The sequence below is a fragment of the Hesperophylax consimilis genome, chromosome 8 (genome assembly GCF_061612785.1).
Source record: "Hesperophylax consimilis isolate HC1 chromosome 8, BYU_Hcon_1.0, whole genome shotgun sequence".
NCBI classification, from domain to species: Eukaryota; Metazoa; Arthropoda; class Insecta; order Trichoptera; family Limnephilidae; genus Hesperophylax; species Hesperophylax consimilis.
The window spans coordinates 38805082-38827765 of record NC_142843.1 but is presented as its reverse complement, the minus strand read 5'-3'; the positions used below and the strand labels follow the sequence as shown (position 1 = coordinate 38827765).

The 22684-nt window shown below is 32.0% G+C and overlaps 1 protein-coding gene across 4 annotated transcripts in view; it reads right to left on the bottom strand.

Moving 5' to 3' along the window:
• Positions 1-22684, bottom strand: part of dtn (transmembrane protein 132C dtn) — a 455092-nt gene that overhangs the window by 155101 nt on the left and 277307 nt on the right. The window lies entirely within an intron of this gene.

The following is a 22684-nucleotide window of genomic DNA, read 5'->3' as shown; positions in this document are numbered from 1 at the left end:
TAGCTATTTTATAAAATTTATTTTAATTCATAATGATTTTTACTATTCGATTTAAGCACATGAGAACATTTGCGCTTTCTCGAGCTTACATTCAGTGGTTAATTGTGACTTTTTGGTGTACTGGAGAGCTAATATTATATAAAATGGCATTATTAATGTTTTTGTAACTGAAAACGAATTTTTATATTTTTTTCTAAAATTCGATTTTTGTATGAAAATTTTCAAAGAAATTTCAGTTTGGCCGTGCGCCACTCAGATTTCCTGAAAGCCCCTTACAAAAAATCGAATTTTTGAAAAAAATATATATATTGAAGCGAACATCGTTTTCAGCTACAACAACAACAATAATTCCATTTTTGTAATATTAGCAATCTAGTACATCCAAAAGTCATGAGCCGCCACTGCTTACAGTACCTACGTATTGTGATAAGAAATTTATACAATATATAATACTCTTATTTTGATAAGCAGGTAAACATAACAGTGTGTCAGGAAAATGTGTTTTTTTACTAGCTTCAAGCTTTTTGAAAATCTCATGGCAGGGAAAATTCCGTAAACAAGAGATTCAAAACTAATTCCACGCAGAAAATGCCTGAAGCATGGGTTACTCGCTCAGCTGAAAATTATACATTTCTTCGAAAACGTTTTCGTGACATGAACATCCTTACCTATACAATAAATTAAGTGCTTTAAAATTATATTAAGTATATTTATAATCTATTGTACCAGATAGGATTAATTTTCCGTAATTATTAAATTAAAATGCCTTCACAAATGAAACGAATCGAGCTTATTTGTTAGATAATAGAAGCTTTTTAGCATCAAATGTGGTGAGTTATATGCAATCGATGTATAAAGAATTGACTAGCGTTAAGGCAAATAAAAAAATATCCATAAGTATATATTTAAATGATTAATGTGTTGAAGCATTTGAGCCCGGAAAACTCTGTTTTTAGATATGATGAAAAGTATCCACTTCAACAAATAGAATATCATTTTCCGAACAAAAAATATCGTTTTGGCTGGAGCAAGTCTCCGCTGTGACAGGGCGGGAGAATCGTCCATCACGGCACGCTGGGCGGGTTACCGAAAGGTCGACATGGCCTCGGAAATCTGGGGTTTCTTGTAACCACAAACCCACCTTCCGTGTTATAAATACTAGCTAAATTAAACGATATTAATGTTAATACTTTGGTATTTGTCGGTTTCAGTCTGAAGTAGAGGTGAAGCGTATATACGAGAACTAGAACAGATATCTTAAAAATACTTTCGAACTTAGTATTTGTTTTTAATTATTGAGAGTATTGTGAGTAGTTCGCGAGTAATTCCCGAACAACAAAATCATCGTGGGGAATCATACAATTATCTAGCAACCCTCCCTTCCATGGAAAGATCATTGTCATCAAACATCGATTAAGCACTCAATTTTCGTGGGGAATTACATTTTTTAGAAATATTAATTACGCATTTCTCTAAAATTTTGTGATATTACGTAATAAATATCCAATCGAGATTTGGCTGGGTTCCTGTGTAATAAGATTCAATTATCAGTCAAACCAAAATTTTTTATTTTTAGTTTTAAAAGACCTTTGGAAACAGATGGATTATATTAAAATATAAATAAAAAACACGTTGTTTTTACGGTGTTAGCTACATTGTTTTTACGTAATCCACGTGTAAGTTTAACTGCCTGATACTACGAAAGCGCGATTTCCAAATTTAATTATACAACAAAAACACTTGCATATATAAAAGTGAGTTTTAAGGGATTAGCCCACCTATGGGTGCGTATGATCAGGACAAAATTTCCACGAGCCGAGCCGCGAATTGTGGGAAATGAACGAATCAAAAACAAACTACGCGAAACGCTGCTTGCGATTACTTTGTTTCTTTCCCGTATTTCGTGGGACGCCTCGCGGAATTTTTTGTCCAGTTTATACGCACCCTAATACAACGTATTCATACGTGAGTCGAACTGCCGAACTGAACCTCAACTTATGGGAAAGGAACTAAGCAACCGCAAAAGGCGCGAAACGCCGCTTTGGCTTGGCTCGCAAGTGTATACGTACCATAAGAAGTTGTCAGAACCAAAAGTTTACACGAATTTAAACCGTTGTGAAGAGGAAATTAAACTCTTCGTTTCAATGTATTATTTATTTAATATGTAGCTCAAGTGACTTTTATACTAAAACAATTATGAAGTATAATTACATTATGAAGTATAATAACGAAGTAAAGTAGAGGAAGAGTGATATCACTATTAACATCGGTTTAAATGAACAGGACTTACCGATAATGTTTGGGTACTCTCTTCGTTACTCTAGGTTATTCTAAGGTCCATTCAAAGATGAAATATCAGCTGATACATACCTGAAAAGAAAAGGAAAACAACATTATAACCGATCCATGAAAATTATTCTCAAAAATCTTCCGAGAAAAAATACATGCCGCCGACGGGAATTGAAGCCACAGCCTTCTGATAGTAGGAGATTTAGTGATTTATCAATCTAATAAGTAATTGTTGTTCAATGAAAAATACCAGTACGTATTGAATAATTTGGCGGGATTTGAATAAGCCGACGTAGCTCAATTTGTAGAGAACCTGACCGGCAATCAGAAGGGCTGCGGGTTCGATTCCCGTCGGCAGCATGTATTTTTTTCACGGAAGATTTTTCAAATTTATGTAGGTATTTCAGACTAATAGTTATTGCTTAAAAATAATATGTTAGCCTTTGAACTATGCATAAAAAAAGTTTTATTATTAAAAAATAATACTTATTTATTATTTTACACTGGGAACAAAAAACGATTAAAAAATTTCATGAAAATCTTGTTCAGGTGTATTTTACCCGGTGTACCAGGCGTTGCTTGGGGTTGTGAATCCTTTGAAGTAAGTTTTTGAGGTTGTAAATGCTCTGGTACCGGAAATATATTATTTTTAAAGTAGAAATAATATTATGGTAAAGAATTTTAAAAAGTTTACGGGCGTCCTCAAATTTTTCTGCCATTCTCTTATTCGTTAATTACATATTTATTTAATATTTATTTATTTATTTAATATCAACGGTATAAATATACCATAAACAATGATAACATGTCACAGTTAAAATCGTAGAAATATTTTTAAAAAAGAATTACAAATATATGTGGCATTTGAATGTGAAATGACATTAGAGAGTAAGTAAACAAGAGATACAAGTACATAAGTTTCTATAGTGCAAATAAGGTAGAATTAGATTTAATTAATATTGATTGAAAATATTTGATAGCATAGCCCTCTTGTACCTACCTTGCGTGCAGTTAAATAGATCTGCCACATCTGCGTATCTATTACTAACTTCATGCAACCTAGGTACAAGCGAGTGTTTGGAATACTCAGTCCTGATATTGTTGCATTTAAACAAAATTTTAGAACGAGTAGCTCTCGTGGGTATATGAAATTCAATGAGGTTAATTAAATCAGGACTGTCTATACTACCATTTACAATTTTGAACATAAATATTAAGTCGGATATAATTCTTCGATCTGAGAGTTTTAATAAATTTAGATTTTTCATCAAGTAATTATAATTTATATTTTCAATGGGAATACCGAGTTTAAAATTAATGTGTCTTAGGAATTTATGTTGAATTTTTTCGATTGAATCTGAATGTAATTTGTAGTGGGGGGACCAGATCGAGGAATTATATTCGACTTGACTACGAACCAGGGATGTATACAAAAATTTTAATGTTGAAATATTCTTGAAACCTTTGGAATTTCGAAGAATGAAGCCTAGCATTTTCATTCCTTTATTATCAATATTATTTATATGCGATATAAAGTTTAATTTAGAGTCGAAAGTTATCCCCAGGTCATTAATTTCTTCAACAGAGGTAAGGATTGAGTTTATATGAATGAGTTATTGTTAATGATGAGTTATTGAGTTATTGAGTTTATTGAGTTTATATGAATTATATGTTTATATGAATATGCCACATTTTACCACACATCAGTATTTCATCATGCCATGTCTTCATCGGGCTACACTAACATGTTCTTCCATTCACTTTATGCAGCATTGTGTAATCCACATTATTACTGTTGAAAAATTATATGGACTTTTATTCGACTCCGTACCTCATTCGAGTGTAGAGATGATGCGTTAAGTCTTCCTCGGTAGTCCCCGAATTTTTCTACCATTTAAACCACTCTATAAACACGCCTGGCACTAATAAATTTGAAATTTTCAGCGCAATCGGCCCAGTAGTTTTAAGTCTATAAGGAACATACAAAGAAACATTCGTTTTAATAAACACAGTCAGTGTTTTACGACGATTAAGGCGATGCACTACGTCGTGTAATATTTTAAATTGAGCCGCTATCAATAACAACCCTTACGTAGATGGCGATAAGGTTTAAATTCCCGCTTAACACCATCCGCCTGTTTTGATTTATGCAAGAAAAAAACATAGCAAAAAAGTGCCTTTTATTTTATTTTGTTAATGTTCAGGCATAAATTTTTAATTTTTTTTCGATCATTTTATAAATAACTTAATTTGCCACATTATACAATAAAATCATAACCGAAAATGGGTTCGTAAGTAGGAGATTTTGAACTTTAAAGCAGTTTTCATAGGCCTTATACATTATTTTTTTCTGGGCTTATAAAAAGACTTATCTAAAAAAATATTCGATTATTTTAAAGGCCAAGATGTATTCTACTCGCAGTATTTAATTAAAGCATCTGAAACATTTCTAGGCGACCAAATTTTCAAACCAAAAACACATGAATTTGCATTACTACGTATGGCATCGCCTTAACGATGTTTTAAATATGGTATTCAGATTATGTAGAATTAGTTATGTTAAAAACGTCGATATCAATGACTATGAAACCATATAGTTTGATAGTCATTTTACGTGATAACTGTCAAGATATACGGCCAATGGTAACGCACGTTAAATCGATCGACTTGTGCACCTGATATTTTAACTAAATTTAAAATTTGTAAAAAATACGATTACGTAATTCAATAAGGAAGCGTGTCATGAATTAGGACCAAATTACCATTTTTGTTGACAAGGTGAAAATGTCGGCAACAGACTTTTTTATAAATGATTTTAATAAGATCAGAGTTGAATTAGATTAACATTTCCCTGGGGTGACAAACTCTGGGAAGCTTTCCCCTCTACACAGTTTCAAAGGTCGAAATTCAATCTCACGACCCGTAAAAATACTTGAAAAAGTATCTTCCAAAAATAAACTCTCTTTTGGATGAGTTTTAGGGAATAAAAAGAACAAATACAGATCACTTAGAATTTTCCCCGTACAAAACTAATAAAGAAAACTTGTTATTGAAAGCATTAAAAGTATTATTGGATCTAGAAATGTAATAAACTGAATTAGTAAAATTGGTGTGATTTTTAATGATTCGCCTATGGAACGGAAGAGGTAAAAAGACGCTGAGAAGAGATTGGAATTAAAAAATTACTTCAGAAAAGTTGGTCGAGTAGACGTCAGTGGAAATTGAATGCAATAATTGTCGTGAGAGAATTTACAAGAATGAATAATAATGCTGCGTATACATTTGCGAGCCGAAATGCGAGCCAAAATGCCGCGAAACCCCGCTTACAGTTCCTTTCCTATAATTCCGTTTCGGCTCGCAAGTGTATTCGCGACATAATACATTCTGGTAGACTTTTTGGGATACTGTTATTTTAAAATTCACGTTCATTCCTTCCTTTATTTAAAAATGTTATATAGGTACACGATAAAGAGTATACTTAAAGATACAGTCTATTAGTACTAGTCAATACAATATAGAGTTAATAAATATTCAACATTGATTCTCTCCTTGAAACTATCACTTTGTGTTGACAAAATAACTCTTTGGCGAAGCACCAGGAAATAATGCAAAATAATGTGTTTTGGGTGTGAAAATTTTTGCTTTAATTAAACATTGCGTGTGGATTGCAATTTGGTAATAAAGTATCATGCCTATAAAAACTGCTTTAAAGTTCAAAATCTTCTACTTACGAACCCATTTTCGGTTATTATTTTATTGTACAATGTGGAAAATTAAATTATATAGAAACAAATCGCAAAACAATTAAATATTTGTGCCTGAACTTCGCAAAATAAAATAAAACACACTTTAAGGCGTTGTTTTTTTCATGTATAAATCACAACAGACAGCTAGTATAAAGTGGGAATTTAAACCTTATCGCCAAATATCTAAATAAGGAGTGTTATTGTTAGCGGCTCGATTCCAAATGTCAAAGTAGCCTGAACATGACTGTTAAAACAGTTCGGAATAATCAAAATGTATTTCAAAATCCATCATTATAATTATTATGTCATTTTACTCTAGTTATAGTAAGAAAATAAGGTAAGAATGTAATTTTTTTAAATTTATGTTTTTTCTACCTTAGTTCTTTTAAATTGTTATATACCTGTTTCCTGAGTACAAAGTGACATCTAATAGTTTTTTAATCGGAAGGAGCGCCGTTCTCAAACACGCAAATGTCGTTTACATGGGGAAAAAATAACAACGGGTGAAAAATAAAATAAAATTATTTTTCTTGTCTATCCATCATGTTTCGGAAATGCGTGATTTTCTGAACAATAAAAAGGGGCGGAAAGTATTTGAATATGCTGAACGTTACCTTCAGAGAAACACATGAAAAATGAGAAAATAATGGGTCGTTATTATTGACACGAATCTGAAATGAAAAAATCAAATTTGTAACAGCAATGGAAGGAAAAACTATCTTTATAAATTAATATATCATAAGTTGGTTCAATCTATTTGATTACAGAATTTTATCTTCAAAATTATACAAAGTGAGCCGCAGGATTAACCAAATGTATTTCCTCAATTTAAAGTGATTTTTTAAGGAACAAATTAGTCCAAAACTGGAAATAGCAAAAATTATATTTTCACGTACCATATTCAAAATTTTGTAAATGTATCAAATACAATAAGAGTATATTTTAACATAAACATTTTTATTTTATTTTGTAAACAATTACCAATTCTTCATCAGTCCATCTTTTTCCCCCACCTATCATGATTTATCTAATCTAATCTAATAATCATGATTTATCTAATAAATTAATCTAATTTATCTAAACTTTAATTAAAGATTTCATCGAAAAATCAATATTCAACACATATTATTATAACCTAAAACTTATGTAAGAATCGTGGCTCCCTTATCAGACACAAGAACTCCTCTTTTCTGATAAGGTATACATAACCAATGATTATCTAAAATGTAATATTGTTAAATTTTATGTATCAATATTACAATAAAAAATAAAATAAATTTTAAAAATCTATGTTTCAGGATTTAGTTAATAATTTATTTATTTTTAAAGCATTTAAGATATCAGTAATATGTAGTTAGGTATACTTTATGAATGATAAAAAAATAAATTAAAATACTACTAAATAGAAAAGCGCACCGAGAATAATATTTTAATAACCAGAAATAAAATTAATATATTTATTTATGTGTACGATTTTTTTCGGCGTGTGATGATTATTTTTTCCACAGTCAGTCTTTTATATAGTGTAACAATATAAATTTCGACGTAAATGGGTTTGACATTAGCAGAGGATTAGAGGCCTGGGTTTTTAGGGGTTGGTCCGAGTAGGAGGGGGAGTGGAGGGAAATAGGGTGGAAAGGGGTGGTTAGGTTAGAATAGAATGACGTCACGAGCTGAAGACGTTATTTCCTCTTATTGATTGACGCCTCGTCCCGAAGGGAAGTCAATCATTTTGTGAGCTAAGGGATCGCGATTTCAATTGAAAAAATAAACATGGAGGAGGGGAAACTAAAAATGGAATGGGCGTAATCATATTGAAAAATAGCCATTGAAATTTCTGGATATTTGTTCAATGCTCAAACTTGATCATTAAAATATTTTTTTTTTTAGAAAGGAAACATTACTGGGTTACGAATAACCTGGCAATATTTTAAAAACTCTTACTACCACAACAGTAAGCGGAAAAGGTTTCTTATGTTGTGATGGAGGACTTAGCCAGCCGAGGAATTGAACACACTATTCCTGGGTGGGACCTAAATGCGATGTCAACTCACCCACCGAACGTTCAATTGTGTCGGTTTATTGTTATATTATATGTTAAAAAAAACTCACCTACTCCTGGTATGTTATGTTATGAGCTCATTGATCAATTTCATAATAATATTCTAATAAAATAAAAGGTTTTATAGAAGAGGTATCCAGAAAACAATTTATTAAAAGATTTTTTTTTTTTTTTTTTTTGTAATTATTTTTTATTTTTAATAATATGTTTACATGGTACATAATTCATTTTACATCTTGGTTCTTTTTACTACTCTTCCATTGAAAGCATTTGCTTGTGTATGGAAGGGGAGTGTACATAAATGTTGTTGTTAATTAGTACTTAAATAATTCATTGTACATAAATGTATGTTTGCTGTAGTATATATTTTTTTATAGTAGTGAAGGATAATATATTAATATAATAAATTTTAAAAAAGAAAGAAAGTTATGGAAAACTAAGGATATTTGTGAGATTAATTAAGTGACAGTAGTTTTTTTTTCAGAATATTTTTAAAGTGTCTCTTGACAGAGAGCAGTATTTGGGTTTTATCATTAATGCTTCTGATTTCTTCTGGTAGACGATTGAAAAAGGTTCTTCCCTGGTAAGTATAATGATGTTGTGCAAAAGACGTATTTAGTTTTGGGCATAGAAAAACATGTCTAAGTCGCGTTCTGTTTTCATTTAAAAATTGATATTTATCTTTTTCTTTTATAATTTGGATTAGTGAGTTTTTAATGTATAGGTCTTTAAATGTAGGTACTTGAAATTCTTCAAACAGGCGTTCTGTAGGGTAGTCAAAGGATTTTTTTAATATAATTTTAATAATTGTTCTTTGTATAATTTCAATTGGAAGAAGGTTACATTTATACGCGGATCCCCAACTAATAATAGCGTATTGTAAAGTGGATTGAACTAAGGCATAGTAAATTATATATAGATTTTTTATCGACAGAAAGTTTCTAATTCTTAAAAATATATATATTAATTTTCTAATTTTGTTTACTACTTGACATATTTGTTCCTTCCATTTCAGATTTTTATCAATAATTACTCCTAGATATTTAATTTTATTTGTTGTTTTTAGTACTGTACAGTTTGATTTGCAATAGTTTTGGCTGTGAATTTTAGTATTATTATGTATGACAATGTTAAAATTTTTAGGAGTATCATTTGTATGGATTGCAAATGGAATTACAAATGTCTTTTCATTATTAAGTGACAGTAAATTAGTGTCGAAAAAATTCTTGAGCGTGTTGATGTCTTCTGTGGCCTTTAACTCTACTTTTTCCCAAGTCTTATCACTTATTATTAATACTGTATCATCAGCGTATGACGTAATTTGACCATGTAAAGGTTGAAAAAAAATATCGTTTACATATATAGTAAATAGAATTGGTCCAAGCACTGTACCTTGGGGGATTAATTAATTTCTACCACATTACGTAACAATAGGTTTTTACAAAAATTCTCATTTTATCTATTCTACATTAAAATAGGTAACAGTAGACCATTTTATTTAGGTTGGAATGTGAGCACATAATGCGCTTCCCCGAAGCAAAATTGCACATTCTGCATGAAGTTAAAATGACATCACGCCGAAGCCTGAATGTGTAATATTCATGGAGATCCGATAACGTTCCCTGCGCGCCACTGTGCGCTGCGCGGCTTAACAAAACCACGTACACGTCATAAATAAAATAGCCTACATTGTAAATGGGATATATGCCGTAACGCGAGGCTGGGTATCGGCGGAACGAACGACTATGCCGGTATGGGTATATTTGCAGATTACTTAGGCGGTATTCGAAATCGGTATTGCAGGATTGATATATGGAATATATATCGGAATTATGTGTCCGACAAAACTTTAGCGATAGATAGCTTACTCTAAAGTCAGCAGATATAAATATATTAGTAAACGTCTAATCGAACTTTCTTGGTCAAATCGAGTCGTTTACTATGACCGCTCCTTTCGTATAACTGGCCCGCTCATTTGTAATAAACTTCCCTCAACTCTTACTAATCTCCAGAATTTGGCTGAATTTAAACGGGCTTAAAAACAAAATTATTTAATAAATCCGACCATTCAAAAATCTTAACTTCTTTTCAATATTTTAAAGCTATATTCTAAAACTTCCGGTAATTGTTTGGTTTCGGTTTTGGTTTTTATTGTAGCTTTTTTAAATGTCTACTCAGAATAATCTCATTTCTGAGCACAAACTGCCTCCTATTTTATATTATGTTTTCGTTTTAATATTCTTGTTTTGTCCTAGTGTTATATTATTAGATCCGAATTGGGTAAGGCGCACTGTAGGAATAATTTTAAGTACATGACCACTAATACTAAATTACCGTTTTTAAGTTTGATATAGTAAAGCGCACTTAAAGTGAAATGACACTTAACTGCGCTATTTAAATTCAATGTTGTTATTATTAGAACCCGATTTCCACAAGAAAAATGGAAAATCTATGTTTGAAACAGAATACAATGTTGACTGCTGATTTCTTGCTGAATTCTGAAACAATTAAATGCTTTGAACTTTGATGTAGAGAGGCTAGTAGTCACTACACGGCAACTACGTATTTTCAAAAACATTTTTGTCCTTACGCAATTGAAAAATTTGGAATACACAATAATAATTAATAGTGTCAACAGAAACATATTCTAAGTGAAATGTTAAATAGATAGTTGAATACAGATAATGTTAATGGCAATCAAAAATAAAATAAATAGTACATTAATGTTGTGCTTTAGTGAATATCATTATAAATTATATTGTTTTGCTTGGTCAAAGTGGGTCAAAGTTTAACTTTACTAGACAGTGTATATTCACGTACTGCAGCGGTGCGACATACTCTTAATCCGTCCAGTGCGGGGAGTTTATATGTATCACATACTGCAAACAGTGCCAACTCTCATACGTATTTTAATGAATTTTACTTCAAAGTTTTATATTGAGAATAGAAGGCAAGACAGAACGCTCAAATAATAAAGTTATATACAAAGATATTTCCAAGAGATATTTCGGGAATTTAATGTACTAACACAGAATTGTATAAAAGAAACTCCTAATATCAAATTTATAAATAATATTTCATCAATAAAATTCACCCTTTAGATAGCATAAGTAATAGATTCAAAACAAAGGGTCTAATAACCATCCCAATGCTAAAAACGACCATGGCCACCACTACTTGCATTTAGGTGTGAAATGGTACAATATATTACTGTCGAAAAACAAAATTAAGGTAACAGAAACTTTGAAATATGAACAATTCAAAAACAAATTGACTCCCTGAAATTGGATAGTGATATATTGTACCATTAATATACGTATACTTAATCTATACTTTCTAGCATTTAAAAAAAACTTTGGCCATTGTTATAATACCGATTCTCTAAAATCACGTATACTGAATTGTTTGTAGTTAATTGGAATATTGAATTATGTTCGTACTTAATCTGAAGATTGAATTATGTTAATTTGTATGTTGATTTACGTTTGCAGTTATTTATTAGACCCTGAATATTGGTCAGACGTCACCTTTTAAGCATTATTATATTTAAGTATATACTTACTCCTCCCATAAACACGAGTTCCTGGAGCTCACCTTATGGAGTAGTAGGTTCCATGATAACTCAACACAGTGACAATTCAACACACTTTTGAAAAGTGATTTAAAGTCATTAGAAACGATGAAATTTTTTTTTTAACCTAACCTAACTACGTGACCCAGTTAATAAAGTTTTTGTTTCATCACTTTCCATGACTTAATATAACTTTTTAAAGATGTGATCAATTATAATTATGATGATTTATCCGGTCACCGGAGTAGTAGAATAATTAGGAATAAAAAATTTTGCCTACTGTTATAATTTTAAATCTTGTATTATTTTGTAATAAACAAATAATAATTATTATATTATATGTTTCACGAAGAAACCATTACATTTGAAACATCGGAATATACAAAGTTGCTTATTTTCTTTAAATTAAAATGACGCCACTAAGTGAATTTGCAATTATTGAAGAATAAATATGAACGTTTTTTGTAAGGCTAGGAAATAATACAAAGAGTGTTTGCGAATAAATTTTTTTTTGGACTTGGGAATCGTTTCCAAGAACATCGATCCAAAGCCAAAAAGCTACGATGTTCGTCGTGCGTGTATATTACAGTAATCTAGTTACAGTGGCAAAAATTCAGTACGAGTTAGTAACAATCGTAAATTATAAGGTTCCTCGAGGAAACCTAATTTAGGCCGCCACTCTACATTTGCATGTGTATTAATGCACGGAATTCGAATTAGAGCAAAGCTACTCTGGCACACGCTTAGCAATCCTAAAATGCGTGTTTCTGACATGCATATAAAATAAACTCTCGTCACTATGGACTAGTTAATCGTCTATTAAGAAAAAAGTCGCAATTTAATTAATTAATAGCTGAAAGGTCCAAACAGAAAACCATAGATCGAAAAGCAACATACTTCCAGTCTTGTCATGCAAGGAGAATAATTGTTCGCACAGTATGGAAGTAGGTAGGTATTCGCAAACATTTGTCCTGTAATTGTACTACCTACCCAATATGAGTGACCTAGAAGTGTCACCATCACGGGAAGTCATTTCAAAGTTTGTTCTAATTAGTGCCAGGAGTGTCTAGAGGTGGGTTGAAGATGTAGAAGAAGTCGGGGACGCTCTAGGAATACTTAACGCAAAATCTCGGCACCAGAATGAGATACTGAGTCGAATTAAAATCGATATAATGTAGTTTTATATCAGTACCCTTGTGGTATACAGTAGTAAATGGTGGAAGAAGTCTGACACGCCCGAGAAAGACATTAGCAACAGCAAAGCATTGCGGTATCCACTAGTATCATATAAACACCTTCCAAATCAGTGTAAATTAATATATCGGACGGGATGGACTGATGAGGTAAATAAAGGAGTCCGCGGATCTTATTGTGAAATTACATTATAATTACTATTTGAGATTTTCACGGCCAAAAGAACCTCCGTCTTAAGCCAACTTTTCGGACAGCATTACAGTGTCCATCATCAGGGCAGATTCGTAATTATGATTTGTATGAGTAATTACACATCTGACCTGGTGATGGACACTGTAATGATTTCCGAAACGTGCGATAAAAAGAAGGTAGCGCAACACGCCATAATATCCCAAAAATACACATGATCATAATTCTTTACCTACCGCCCTACCAGTGAAAGATCTCGAAACTGTAATATCCTCGATGGCCCAAACTGCAATAGATTTCATATATTGAGGAATATTGTGCATCAGATTTAGCGAATGCATAATATTTATTTGTCCCATATTATAATATAATTGGCATAATTTCGGAACTGGTCCTTCGAGTGCGTTGTAAAGGATTTATCCCAGCAGCACGTTCAAAAGCCAACAGTGGAGTCGCAGTTTCGTGACACCAATAATTGTATACAGAGAATTAGATTGAAGGTGTAAATCAACAAAACCCCTCAAAAATAAGACCCGCATTGGGTATTTCCTTTCTCACAGCTCCTTCCTTAACCCCCTATATAACGTTACCCAGCTGGTGGCAACACGGTTTATTCAGTAAATATATACCTACGGACATACCTACCTGAAAATTTGGTATACTAATTTTTTTATTAAACAATATTAAGAATTTTCCGACAGAGAAATACAAAATTTTGACAACTGCTTAAAAAATCGGGTGGAATTATGGAATTTTCACAGATAGGGCTTTTATTAACAAGTTCAAAGTAATATTATTTGTGGGCATCAAGGGAATTTCTGGTAGAAATGTGAAAATAAGCAATTTCAAACACGTTGCTCATAAAGGCACATTAATATGACATTAACTTTGGCAAAAAAAAAGTACGTGAAAAACAGTGATTTGTGTATCGGACCAAACACGGTTTTAATAATACGCTGACAAACACAAACAAGCTTTACGAGTGGGTTTAAAATTAATGCCAAAAAATGAGATAAATGTTTATTCAGGCAGGACAGGGAAAACATGAATTATTTATCGGTAGGCTGAATTTATTCGGAAAAACCAAAAATAATAACGATTTTTTTGTGATCAAAATACAGGGAGCAGTAAAACAGTCTTGAAGGTCCAGTGCATTCCGTGTAGTAGGGGTAGGAACCTCGGAGGGGTTTCATTGTGTCGGCAGGGTCGTGCCGTTTTCAGTCGTTACCATGGTTTGGTCCGGACAACAAAGGGGCTTAGCCATCTCACGTTTCTTAAAAATGACCGTTCTTTTGTCGCCATCCAGCGGGCCTTCCGGCTGCAATTTAATACTTCATCCTGTGGGACTACTTGATGGGAAATGTCGAAAATATCCGCCTCGCACCCTGGAAGAACTCAAGATGTGTCGAGATGTGCCACAATCCGGCCAAAATCGCCTACATCAATGTATCGCTGCTGGGGCCATCATCTGATGTCATCATTAGGACTCGATGCATTAAGGAGAACATCACGCTCGATACATTACGCGGCTTTTTTCAAAATTTTACTTTGGATTTTAGGCAAAAATACTTAACCAAACTGAATAATTATTCTTATAATCAAAGGATGTAGCAAAAATCTGTTATGCTATTCTCTTTGACTCAAAAAATAATTATTAAGTTTAGTAAAGTATTTTGACCTCAAATCCAAATTTAAGTTTTGTATGAAGAAAGCCGCGCAGCCGTTCCTCTTAAACGGCACGATCTACCGAATAAAATAAAATAAACCCCATTTCTGTGAGTTGCGCAGTTTTTAATAGCTCTTAAAAGCTGCACTGTCTGTTTTGCCGCGCCCTGTATTTGTATTTACCAGCAGGTAACTGTTTTGATTCTTTTGTAATTTATACAACAACTTTAATACCCGTCTTCTTTTTTTCTAGTAACAACAAATCCATCAATAGGGCTGTTTTAAATGGTTCCATGACAAATCACAACACTTTTTACAAGTGATATAAAGTCGTTAAAAGTAAAAAAAAACTAACCTAAAAACCTTAACCAATCTAGTTGCTTTGTTTTCATCGCGTTTGGGAACTTTATCACTTTTCAAAATTGTTCTGTTTAATTTATCCTATGACCATTTTAAATACGTTAGTAACATTTCGGCTTTATCTTTACAAATTTGTATTAATTATTTAACACATATATATTTTTTCATGCATTAATATGCCTACATACAAGTTTATGAAGATTTAGTGGGAACTTCAAAGGATCAAGTCACTGGATATGAACGACTTCGTCAGTTGAAACCTGTTCCTAAAACCTATAAATAATTCGCAGTCGATAGTGGTAAAAAATCTTCCATTCAGGAGTAGGTGCTTGGTACAATTTTGAAGGATAAAATAAAAATATTGTTCTGTATTTGTTCCGAAAACTTTAGGAATATTTCCTAGGCCAAATTTGACGTTATTACCGGATGCTAAAAATCGAGCTAATCACCCTTGGGGAAAAACACGTGATAATTTAAAAATGGCTAGAATATTGGAATAAAAGCGTACTTCTGGTCTCTAAAATAAGAAAAAAAAATACGAAAAACGCAATATCTAAAGTTAAGTAAATTGGTCAATTATTTAGAGCATTTCTTGTGAAAATTCACCTTGGGCAACATGCTTTAGAACAAAATGACATGATTAATTACTTAATAAAAATTGGGATAGGTACTCTTCTTTTGTTATGGTTTTCACAGTTTATAAAGTTTAAAATGATATTTTAAATTATCGTGTAAACGGTGTCCAGAAACTCGTAATATAAGTGGGAAACTGTTGAATCACATAAAAATTTCAACAAATTTACGTACCGAAATTCTCGCCTGAGATAACCATTTGGGTATGGCCGACATGTTGTCTATGTCATGAGACGTCACTACTGCCACCTATGAAGATATCTTAAAACTAAATATTAATAACTTAAATCTCTACACTCTCTTGACATCCGTTGAGCTATATTGGAATAACAACACGTAACACCTGATTTTTATATTTATTTTTATATATATTTTGTCGTAATGTTCGAATTATCATTGAACCATTATAAATTATCCTCCTATCTAATATGACACTCTAATATAATTCTATGTACACTAAGCAATGAATTAATAATCCAATATTCATCTCCAGAAAGCCAAAGTAAACTAATTTTATAGAGGGTTTGCTCATCCCATTGACGTCTCCCGCGGTAATATTCACAGGCGAGGTAAGTCAAGTTAATTGGTTCGCAATCAATCAATCTATCAAGGAAAGAAAACCTCTCACGTAATAACTTTCTTCGGATGTGTATTTTTCTATTTATGGAAAGAAGATTAGTAGTTTTTTTTAGATTGTATATTTATTAAAGTCTGTAAAAAATATTACATCAATAAAAGTTCAGCGTACTCTAATAGGCTTAATAATAATATTTTTTTATAAATGGGGGTTATTTTATTCATTTCCACGCGTATTTTCAACATTATTATCATAGTGGTGTGTTTATATCAATCTCGCTATACGACATTGGCAACGTGGGATGAATATTGCAGGGGGGCGTAAAAATTAGGTTAAAAGCGGTAAAATTAATAATATTAAATGTTTTACATATTATCTTCCCTTTTTATAACAAATAGTGATAATGATATCCTCACTGGGACCTGGGATTACATTTACACATTATTAAACGAAATACAGGTTGATTTTAGTGCAGTTGAGTGGTTTTGGTTTCTGTCTGTATTTGGTGTCAGTATATTTTCTATTTCTGACCTCCCTGTGTTAAGTCTCCAGCTTATTATTTGAGATTTAAATGTCATGACATCGTTGTTAATTTTGAATAAGCGTGGGTTTTTGTTGTATAATTTAGTACCATGGTGTAGGAAGCTTTTTTGCTCAAATGTTGTATTTTAGTTGATTGTTGGATATGTTTTTGACCCGAGTGTTTCTAATATACGTATCAGCTATTATTTATTGTTTTTGTATTTATGAAAATTAACGAGTATTGTTTTAGAATGGAGTAGTTTGATTGGGAAGATGTTAAGATTGTAGAGGATTTCGTCAGGAACTTTGAGAATAATTTTCGTTTTGTCTTTTTGGATTTTAATTAATGATTTTGGGATATTGTCATTTACCCTGCTGCATCCGATAATACCGTATTCTGATACTATTGTATTCTGTCAAATTCATCCGATGATATTGTATTCTGGCAGAGCCATATAAATCTTGAAGTATTTTATTTTGGTTTTTAAAAAATAACTTACTTTTTCGAATGAAATCCCTAAGGCACATTTTAATATGGTAGGTGAATACAATTTCAAATCACACATCCATGCACCAACAACCAAAATAAGTATTTTTAACTTTAGTGAGTACCGTACTCTATCCGCTGGATTGCTAGCCGAGTATCCTACCCACCGGGCAACAATAAAAACTTGTTTTAAATGGTTAAAAACTTGTTTATTATTTTGATTTCCGAAAGTGGGAAGCGGTACTACAGTTTGGGAACCGCTGTTCTATTTACATTATCTTTATTGTAAATTGTACTTTAATTTACATTACCTACATACCCTACCCCCGTTTACCTACACTAGAAAATAATTATGAAATTAAACAAACTTTCAAATAAATGGATCGGTCAATTATATTATTATTCCAGTACGCCAATACGCCATCTATATTATCCGTTCAAAAGCAATTAAATTAAAAAGGAAATTCACTGAAATTATATCAAAGTAAAAGTTCCCAGAGAACTGCTGAGAGGAATGGCTACTTAAGTCGTGAGTTAGGTTCAACTAGGTAGGGGAATGGGCAGGAAATAATGTAGAAATGGGGTAGATAGTGAAACTAAAACGAAATGGGCCAAAACTAGATGGTTAGTTTAAGTAGTTATAGAAATGGTTATGATAAGTTGGTGGGATTTCCAAGCGATAAAACATTATTTATAATTCATCTCATTTTTGCCGATCACAGAGTAAAAATTTTTTACAAAAATATCCATAAGTATGAAGTGATTTTCTTAATAGTGATTCAATATTAAATAGCTTTGGTATAAAAGCAAGCAATTTCCTTAATGATAAAAACCTGTCTGTTTTTATTGTAAAGCAAATAAAATTATTCTTTGATACCTACTTCATACCACGAAAAATATTTTATTTGCGTTATTGAATGACGTTCATAAATTGTATTGTATTCACACCCAATTTTTCAAAAATGAATGTTTATGCGTTTGTCCCGTCGCGTTCCTATACCATTCATCCGATTGCGACGAAAATTTAAGAGGAAGCTAGAAGCCAAAAATTTGTATATTCTTGGTATACCTTATATCGTCATGAATATAGGTAATATGCATTAAAATCGTTTGGCAAACTAAGTCTAGAAACGCCCGATTTCAAGCGCAAAAGTGGTTTTATTTATTTTGAACACAATTTTATAAGAAAACAAAAAAGTTAATCAAGGGAAACTGTCACAGATAATCTTAGATATAACATTGTATAATTTTATGCGTTCATACATTTCTATTGAATAAATACATCTTCTAGTAGTTAATATTTATATTTTATAATGAGTAATTGAAATTTTTATTGAATTCTACTCAAGGGAAACGATAGGAAAAAAAGGAATATTCATAATGTAAACCAATTCGTTATAATTTATTTTAGTTTAATAAATCTCGCTCTCACCGTTTGGGTGATCTTGGCCATTTAAAGTTCAGATTTTTTCTCAAAATTAGTTACATCAAAAAAAAATCTTATTTACATAAATACAGTAAATGAGAATCAAGAAACCTACAGAGGATTCTAGAACAGTGACGCTTTTTTCGAAAGGCTGCAACGTATATAAAATGACTAATAAATCCGAGCAATTTGGAATATCACCATCGTATCGTTACTCAAATGTCAAAACTCTGCACATTTTGATCCAATCAAATTTGGAATATCACCATCGTATCATTACTCGAATGTAAAAACTGTGCACATTTTAATCCAATCAAATTTGGAATATTACCATCCGTATCGTTACTCGAATGTCAAAACTCTGCAAATTTAAAAAAAAATACGTTGTAGCAAAATACATCTCGCAACTGTTAGAGCATTAAAAAAATGAAACATCAATGGATAACTTGGTATTCTGTGCGTGTTTAGACAAGTTGAAACAATACTTTACTAAATTCGAAAAACATGAAACGCGAACTAAGTTACTCAGCAATAAGGCCCAGTTGTATCGCAAAAATACGAATGTAACATTGTCATCAAACGGCCATTCAGCGCCATATTGTTTTTTGACATTTTAAAAATCCCCTTTAAATGTCGATTCTAGGTGGAATTCCACGAGTACAACAACGATATATTTTTAATATAAATCATAGAGTTACAATTAGAGTCGCTACTGCTTACTAATACCTCGTTTATTGGTAGAACAGATATTATTAACGATTAGTATTAGATCCCGATAAGCGGTGCGGTGCGGGTAGACTGGATTCGGTAGTTTTAGTTATAGCGTTGGGTGAGTTGGAGGTAAAAAAGCGGAACCTATTTTTTCTCTTCACTTCTCATCAATGATAATAATACGATTTTCGTTGCATGTCATACCAAATGCATAATACTTATAACACCAACGCACGGAATATGTACTGTTTTACATACGGAGCAGGTTTTATGGAAAACCCTCGATTCCCGATCAATTAGTGGGTAACCATTTTTTTAATGACCAATCAGGGAAGGTGTGTGATTTACGGCAACGGAGTTTTAACTTCTCCCAGGGGGTTGTCGGGGGAGAGAGGACGTAATGATTATAAACGGCCATTTGTGGCGTCAAAGTGAAACACTTTTTTAAACATTAAAAAGCAGGTCGGGGCCAACGTTGTCGCTAACCGCATTTCACGAGTATGTTTCTTTTTTCTCCCAAATGAGACGGAATGCGGAAGATTTTACTTTCAGCAGAAAAATGTTTTCTAAAAATTACTCATAAAGAAATTTGAGAAAGGTGATAATTTCACTTTGTGATAAAGATAATTCACGCACATTTTCTTTTCTGTCAAATATTTAAGATCAAATGATTGTTTTGCACTGTACAGTTAAAGCAAAGAACGATTACACTGGTCAACACATTTTTTGTACCTTAAACGAAAGTAGCCAAATCTGACAGGAAATTTCACGCTGATTTCAGCTATGTGATTAGTTTTTTTCTATCACGTCAGGTTTTTATGGGTTTTAAGTTTTACTAAAATGTGTATTAATTCATTTTTATTCGTGAGTTATAATTGATTTTTTGATTTTTTGACCATCCATTCCACTTGGTCATGCTGCAAACATGAAAGAGAACTATGACAACATGAAGCTGCTGTTAACAAAAAATAAATTTGTAAAATACGAATGGAAAATATGTGGTGATCTCAAAATAATAGGGCTCCTACTAGGACTACAAGCGGGATACACAAAGTATTGTGGTTTTCTGTGCGAGTGGGACAGCAGAGACAGGAAAAACCTATTATGCCAAGAAGGACTGGCCTACTAGAAAGCACCTTAAACCTGGCACGAAGAATGTTCAACATGCTCCCTTAGTAAAATCTAAAGATATCTTACTTACACCCTTACACGTTAAATTGGGTTTGATGAAAATTTTTGTAAAAGGATGGAAATGGCATGATTTACTTAAAGCAAAACATTCCTAAGATCAGCGATGGAAAATTAAAGAAGAAATATTCGTAGGACCACAAATAAGGGAGGTCTTGACTGATCCGAATTTTATAACAGTGTTGAGACCAGTCGAGCTAGCCGCTTGGTCAGCCTTCAATCTTCAGCCTTCGAATGTTGTCGAGAAATTTCTTGGAAGTCATTAAAGTGAAGACTATATCAGCATTGTGTCTGAAATGCTCATGGCCTATAAAAATATGGAATGTAACGTCACTAAAAATACACTTCCTTCACTCTCATTTGAATTTTTTCCCAGAAAATATGGGAGATGTCAGTGACGAGCACGGCGAACGATTTAAAAAGGAAATTGCGGTTATGGAAAAGCGATACCAAGGAAAGTGGAGTCCATCTATGCTAACAGACTATTGCTGGACCCTGCAGAGAGACTCTCAAGATACTCACAAGCGCAAATCAGGAGCAAAAAAAAATAAATTGAATTAGTTTTGAAATTTTGTTAAGTAAGTACCCGTCATACTATGGAAGAATTATGTGAAAAAACTTTGTTAAATAATAAAAAAACCTGACCTATTACAAAAAAAAATGTTTCATTTCGTGTTTATGGATACTAAATACATACAAAAAAATTAGCTTTGCTTAAGGGACTGCACTTAAAAAAATAAATGTCGACCAGTGTTATTTACAGAAAAAACACAACAAACGCTAAACGGTGTTTGTGTTACACATTGTTCAAAGATTTGGCAACATAGCCCTTTGGCAGACTCACGCATGCGCCTGATGACTGTTGTGAGTGGTTTATTTATGTGTCTGATGTCAGCTGTGGTTTGTGATTTATAATGTGTGATTTTAAACATGTTTTTGTGATTAATTTCAATTCTAATGACCAATTCATTATTATTATAATTTAAAATATTTACTATTATTTGTGTTATTTTTCGTCAGTTTTAATCCAATAATAATGTCACATTGTGAACATAGTTTAATGTTACTGGAAAAGAGAGGTTATTTTGTTCATATTATTTTTTATTTACTTTGACCTAGTAAATTTAATAAAACTTCCATGAAAGTAATGTTTTTAATAATATAAATGCCTTTTGCATTTGAATGTAAATACAAATTTTTTGAAATCAACTTTTATATATTTATCAAAATGAATCGAAAATGTCTGATTTTTTGTAATCTTCTGGGATATATTATAATGATTTTCAATAATTTTTATTAATGTTTTTTTATTATAAACGAGATAAAAAAAGTGAAGATATTCTTGCAAACTGTGTATTTTGAATTGGTAAATGAAAAAATTGGAAATGGTAGTTGTTCTTACGACATCTTAAAAATGAAGGAAAATAAAGTACATTTAAAATATCTTTAAAAAATCCGAAATTCCATGAAAAATTATTATTATTTCGAGTTTATACATCAGTTTCACAACCCCCCTTTGACTGGATAAGCAATTTATATATCTTATGTATCTTTCCACGAACTATTTTATGTCAGTTTCTATTTTACTTTTCATAAGTAAGGTTTTCATATATTCGTACACGGTCGATTATCAGTTGAATAAAATTTTCACAAATTTTCATTAGTAAAATATTTTAAAGATAAAAGTAAAGGTGCATTTTACACGTTTACATTTCTCACCATGACAGTAAGGGAGAAACAACGATTTTTATGAGACTATGTGAGATGTTCCCAAAAGCGAACCAATTAGCCTGATGGGTTACATAAAAATCAGTTTTTTCCAAAATTTCCACAATAAAATCCTGTTTAACGAAGAAAATAATGCAAACATGATTTATCCCGAGTTGTAAAGTTAATATTGACATTCTCGGAGTGCTTTCAATTACTATCGCAAACCATTAATAGTAAACAGGACATTGAACACTGTTCTGAAACCCAATGTTAAAACGCTCAACAACCAACCAGTCATCGGTTCACGGGATATTTAACAAAACGAACTAACTGAGATGGGTACGTATACTGTAT